General features: G+C 53.3%; 1 protein-coding gene across 1 annotated transcript in view; it reads left to right on the top strand.

Annotated features, from left to right (window-relative positions):
- Nucleotides 1–1,250: 1,250 nt before the first annotated feature.
- The window catches only part of SLC45A1 (solute carrier family 45 member 1), a 29,907-nt gene continuing 24,861 nt past the window's right edge, over nt 1,251–6,296 (top strand). The window contains exon 1 of the mRNA XM_032300286.1: nt 1,251–1,609. The gene's annotated coding sequence lies outside the window, so the exon portion shown is untranslated. The remainder of the gene's footprint in view (nt 1,610–6,296) is intronic.

A 6,296-nucleotide genomic window follows, 5' to 3' on the forward strand; every position in this document is an offset into this window, starting at 1 on the left:
CCCAGGCCCCTGCATCCTCCCCCTCCACTTCCTCCCCAGGCACCTGAATCCTCCCCACTCCACCTCCTTCCCAGGCCTCTGATCCTGCCCCTCCACTTCTTTTGCTGTGTGCCTCCAGGGCCTCTCCCCTCCCCAAGCTCTGCTGGTGCTGAGCCCCCAGCCCCCTGCATGGGAAATGCTGTTCTGCTAGTGCACTTGAGGAGCCCTCAACCCTCCCAACGGGGTGGAGTCTGCCACTGTAGACTTCCACAGGGCCCGTGCCCCCTCTGTGACACCTCACCGGGGTTGGAATTCCACTCTTGGCTGCATGATCATTTGATCCGTAATGATTTGACTCTGCCCAGTTCACTTCTGCCCCCTCCCCCCGGCCTTCGCACTGGCCCTTCCCAGTGCCAGGCGTGACTTCCCCCTCATGGCAGCCTGGCTGGCCCCTTTAGCTCCTCAAGTCCTTCTTTTCTTTTTGAGATGGAGTCTCACTCTGTGGCCCAGGCTGGAGTGCAGTGGCACGGCCTCAGCTCACTGCAACCCCTGCCTCCCGGTTCAAGAGATTCTCCTGCCTCAGACTCTCGAGTAGCTGGGATTACAGGCACCCACCACCATGCCTGGCTAACTTTTGTGTTTTAAGTAGAGACGGGTTTCTCCATGTTGGCGAGGCTGGTCTCGAACTCCTGACATCAGGTGATCTGCCTGCCTTGGCCTGCCAGAGAGTAAGAATTACAGGCGTGAGCCACTGCGACCGGCCTGCTCCTCAAGTCCTTCTTCTAATGTCACCTGTGAGGTGAGGGCTCCCAACAATCTGATGGAAGCCTGCAAGGCCAGCCCCTCCCCAGCCCCACACTCCCTAACCCCTTCTTTAGGGCGTGTCCGTCTTCCAACATACAATTTATGTCTTGTGTAATGTATATGTGTCTCTCTCAAATGGCATGCAGCCTGTGCGGTGGCTCACGGCTGTACTTTGGGAGGCCGAGGCAGAAGAATCACTTGAGCCCAGGAGTGGAGACCTGCCTGGGCAACATAGGAGGACCCCGTCTCTCTGTATTTTAAAAAAGGAAATAAATAATAAATAAATAAAATGTCCCTTCCCGGAGCCGCGAACGTTGCCTCGTTCCCTGCCGCATCCCCAGCGCCTTGGACAGCGCCAGAGTCGCGAGGCCTCCCGCCGGCCCGGCTCCTCCGCTGCGCACGTGGGCACAGGCTTAGCGCACGCACTGCGGCATCCGCGAATGGCGAGCACATGGGCGTCTATTTATACCTGAAGACACCAAAATGCATTCACTTCTTTTAGAATCAGAAGAAATCAGGGAGAACCGTGCGGCCAGCGGGCCGTTCTCCCCTGGGATACTGGCAGGTCCCGGAGACCGCGCCGTCGTGCGCGAAGCCCCGGGTCGGGTCCCCCGCGGGAAGGGCCCGGGAGGGCGGCGGGCTCGGGCTCCCCTCCCGCCGCGAGGCCCCGGGCGCGGCGCCGCTTTAAGGCTCGGGGCCGGCGCGGATGCGGAGGCTGCGGCCGTGACGTCAGCGCCCCGCCCCGGGTGATGCTGCAGCAGCGGGGACCGCGGCCGGGCAGGCAGCAGCCAGCGGGGACAGGGATGCCCGCCGTCTCCACCCACAGGTACCGCCGTCTCCCCCGCGCCCTCCGCCCGCTCTCCGGCCCAGTGCCTGCCGGAGCGCCGCGCCCTGGGCCCCGGGGTAGTCAGGGCGCCGGGTTCGGGACCCGAGGCCGGCACGGAGACCTTTGTTCCTCGTGGAAGTCTCGTGAATGGCAGAGTCCACGGAGCCCCCGTCTCGCCCCTCCGAGGGCAGGAGCCTCGGGCCTGGGGGTTGGGTGCCGGCCAGGTGGCAGGTGCTCTGGTCCTTGCTGGCGAGGGGAGGAGACCCTGGCCTTAGCCCTGGCACGGGGTGCGCTCCTCGAGCCCGAGGCCTGGTCCCTGGTCACCTGGGCAGGTGTCATCCGCTTCCGGCTCACCTTCTGCGTGGAGCTGACCCCTCTCCCTGACCAGGGCCCTGGCAGCGCCCTCAGCATCCCAGGGTTACTCAGCGAGGCCACCCAGGGCTCTCCTTTCCCGAGTCAGCGCCAAGGGGAATGCGCTGAGGTGGAAGCCGGTCAGCTCCTTCTGTCCTCGACAACAAGCAACTTCTCAAATTATTTCTAGAGTTACCGCCGTGCATGCTTCTCAGCTCTTCTAGGGAAGCAGAGTTAGGGGCGGAGGACAGCCAAATTCAGACTGCACCTGGCCTGGGTTTTGGGGTAAAGGTGGCCCTGGAGTAGCGGTCAAGCTGCCAGAGATGGAAAGTGGGGAACGGCCACGATTCAGAAACTAGCCTATTCCACGCACCCTCCCAAGTCCCTAGAGCCCCTTCCTGGTCCGGGAGGACCTCCCTGAAGAATTTTGAGGGTCGGTGGAAAGAAGCATGACGGGCCGGCGCGGTGGCTCATGGCTGTAATCCCAGTACTTTGGGAGGCCCAGTCAGGTGGATCACCTGAGGTCAGGAGTTCGAGGCCAGCCTGGAAAATATGGCGAATCCCCATCTCTACTAAAAATACAAAATTAGCCGGGCGTGGTGGTGGACACCTGTAATCCCAGCTACTTGGGAGGTCGAGGCAGGAGAATTGCTTGGGAGGTGGAGGTTGCAGTGAGCTGAGATCGTGCCACGGCACTCCAGCCTGGGCGATAGAGTAAGACTCCATCTCAAATATATAACAAGTAAATAAGTGTGAGGAAGGGAGGTGGCCCCAGGTGAAAATGGGTGGGAGCCCATTTTCATAAAGAGAAGAAAGAAATGAGGAAATCGTTTCCACTCATAGTAGAATCGTTGTAAGCATTCAAACTACATGAACATGATTACTTTTATTAATCATTTGTCGCTTAAACTTCCCATAATACAGTTTGAGGGATCTGTTACTTTAAACATCCTGTGTACTCTGGAAGCACAGTGGGCCCCTGTATAACCTTTGGGGGGTCCAGAGAGATGAGTGCATTTCCTTTTGACTGAAAAAATGGTCAGATGGTGCCGTAAAGATGGTCTGGTGAATGTTTGTATTTGTGTATTAAAATTAGATTTCACGATCTTAAACTCCACTCTCACCCATTTTTATGGGAACATTCAAAAATGAATTTTTTAAAAAATTAAACAGAGTCTTGCTCTGTCACCCAGGCTGGAGTGCAGTGGCACGATCTAGGCTCACTGCAACCTCTGCCTCCCAGATTCAGGTGATTCTCCTGCCTCAGCCTCCTGAGTAGCTGGGATTACAGGTATGTGCCACCACACCCAGATAATTTTTATATTTTTAAAAGAGACGGGGTTTCTCCATGTTGGCCAGGCTGGTCTCAAACTCCTGATCTCAGGTAAGCCACCCGCCTCGACCTCCACTCCCAGTCAGAAGAATTTTAGAAATTAATTGAGGCTGCGCACAGTGGCTCACATCCCAGCACTTTGGGAGGCTAAGGCAGGCAGATCACCTGAGGTTGGGAGTTCAAGACCAGCCTGACCAACATGGAGAAAACTGTCTCTACTAAAAATACAAAATTAGCTGGGCGTGGTAGCAGATGCCTATAATCCCAGCTACTGGGAAGGCTGAGGCAGGAGAATCACTTGAACCTGGGGGGCAGAGGTTGCAGTGAGTCGAGACCGTGCCATTGCACTCTTGCCTGGGTAACGAGTGAAACTCTGTCTCAAATAAATAAATAAGTAAATTAAATAAATAAATAAAATTCTTCTTAGAATAAACATTTGTGAACAGCTTTTACTAAATGTAGTTTTAATGAAAATGATAGTGCTCATCCCCAGATTTGAAGATGAATCCTTAGTAAAGACTTTTTCCGAGCCAGGATTAAACTAGGTTTAATTCTGGTTCCAATGCTAGAGAGAAGTTCATTGATGTGTGAGGCCCTCACTTCTGCCAGGACAGGCTGCAGTGGGGCTGGCGGAGGTGATGGGAGAGCTGTCCCATTACATAGTCCACTTTAAATAAGATCTAAGAAGCTCCTCTTTTCAAAAATACAGCTCAGGAGCTACGTGCGGTGGCTCACACCTGTAATTCTAACACTTCGGGAAGCAAATGCAGGTGGATTGCTTGAGCCCAGGAGTTTGAGACCAGCCTGGGCAACATGGCAAAACCCAATCTCTACAAAAAAAATACAAAAATACAAAAATTAGCCTGGTGTGGTGAGGTGCACCTGTAGTTCCAGCTATTTGGTAGGCTGAGATGAGAGGATCACCTGACCTCTCAGGGAGGTGGAGGCTGCACTGAGCCATGATGGCTGCCCTCCAGCCTGGGCTAGACGGAGGGAGACTCTGTCTGTCTGTCTCTCTCTCTGTCTGTTTCTTTCTCTCTTTTTCTCTCTCTACACACAGAAACATACACACACACTCTCTCTCTTCCATATGCTGTTTAAAGCTGAAATTTTTTCAAACTGGGTCACAGTTCTTCATTCCAAATTTATTTATTTGTTTATTTATTTTGAGATAGAGTCTCACTCTGTCACCAGGCTGGAGTGCAGTGGCACGATCTTGGCTCACTGCAACCTCCATCCCCCGAGCTCAAGCAACTTTCCTGCCTCAGCCTCCCGAGTGGCTGGGACTACAGGTGTGCACCACAACACTTGGCTAATTTTTGTATTTTTAATAGAGACAGGGTTTCACCATGTTGGCCAGGATGGTCTCAATCTCTTGACCTTGTGATCTGCCCTCCTCAGCCTCCCGGAGTGCTGGGACTCCAGGCGTGAGCCACCACACCTGGCTCATTCCAAATTTAAAGAGAAGGTTTCTAATGCATTTAAATTCACATTATGGGTTAAAATGCTGCTTAGAAAGAGCAGGAGATATCCCTGTGTGCCTGAAGGTGGGGAGAGGCTGGGCAGAGGGACAGAAAGGGAGTTGGCCACTGGGACAAACATGGGACTGTGACCTTCAGGTGGAGTCCAATCCAACTCTCCATGTCACCTGTGTGGGGTCTCACCTCTGACTCTGAAGGAGACTGTCTTACACGGTGCTGGAACTGGTGCTCTGTTTCTGTGCTTTCAATGAATGAAGCTCCAGGAGATACTAACTCCTACTTGGGTTTTTGGAAGGAAGACTCGCCAATCAGCAGATTTTACCATGCAGAAGTGCTTGAGGTAGGCCAGTGAGGAACATACATAAGCTTGGCTCTTTAAACATGTTAATCTTGATTTACTCCTCATCGATGAATTCTATTCATCGAAGTATTACTTGTCTACATAGTTCTTAGGTTCATCTGTTCTCTTCCTATGGGAAAGCATGGTATTTTCCAAGGCCACAGGACAAGTCATTTATAGAACTGGCAGGAGACTGTCTCTGCTGTGTCACTCCCTGTCACCTTGGAATAAAATCCACCTCTTAACAAGGCTTCCAGGCCCCCATGATTAGCTAAGACCTTTCTGAGGGCCTCATCTCTCACCGTGCCCCCATTGTGCCCGACGACTGTTACTCATATCTCTTTTACCCAATGATTCCACCAACCAGGAAGGGTCTTTCCTCACTTTTTCACCTAACTCAAGGGCAAGAATGGTGTCTTTCTTTTATCTCTATTACCTCAGTGTCTTGGTACTCAATACTCAGCTGAATTGGAGGCTGGGTAGCTGGGTGGGTGGATGAGTGCATGTTTGGAAGGGTGGGTAGGTAGATGGGTGAATGGAAGGATGGATAGAGGAGTGGGTGGAAAATACGCAGGTGGATGTGCAGATGCTTGTTTGGATAGACAGATGAATAGATGAATGGAAGAGAGGATGTGTGGAAGGATGGATGGGCAGATGACTGAGTGGAAGAATGGGTGAATGGATGGGTGGGTGGATAGGTGAATGGGTGGGAAAATGGATACATCGATGGGTGGGCAAGTGGATGGGTGGATGCATGGATAGGTAGGTGAGTGGATGGATGGATGGATGGTGGATGGAAGGATGGATGGATGGACGGGTGAGTGGGTGGGTAGATGGATGCATGGATGAATGGATAGGTGGGTCGATAGGTGCATGGATGGATGGGTGGGTGGGTGGGTGAGTGGGTGGGTAGATGGATGGATGGAGAAGGTGGATGGATGGATGGAGAAGGTGGATGGATGGGTGAGTGGGTGGGTGCATAGATGCATGGATGAATGGATGGGTAGGTCGATAGGTGCATGGATGGAGGGGTGGGTGGGTGGGTGGATGGATGGATGGATGGGTAGGTGAGTGGATGGATACATGGATGGCTGGGCGAGTGGATGGGTGGATGAGTGGATAGGTGGGTGAGTGGATGGATGGATGGATGGATGGATGGATGGATGGATGGATGAGTGAGTG

The sequence above is a fragment of the Sapajus apella genome, unplaced genomic scaffold (assembly GCF_009761245.1).
Source record: "Sapajus apella isolate SASKATOON/1434 unplaced genomic scaffold, GSC_monkey_1.0 scaffold43, whole genome shotgun sequence".
Taxonomy (NCBI): Eukaryota; Metazoa; Chordata; class Mammalia; order Primates; family Cebidae; genus Sapajus; species Sapajus apella.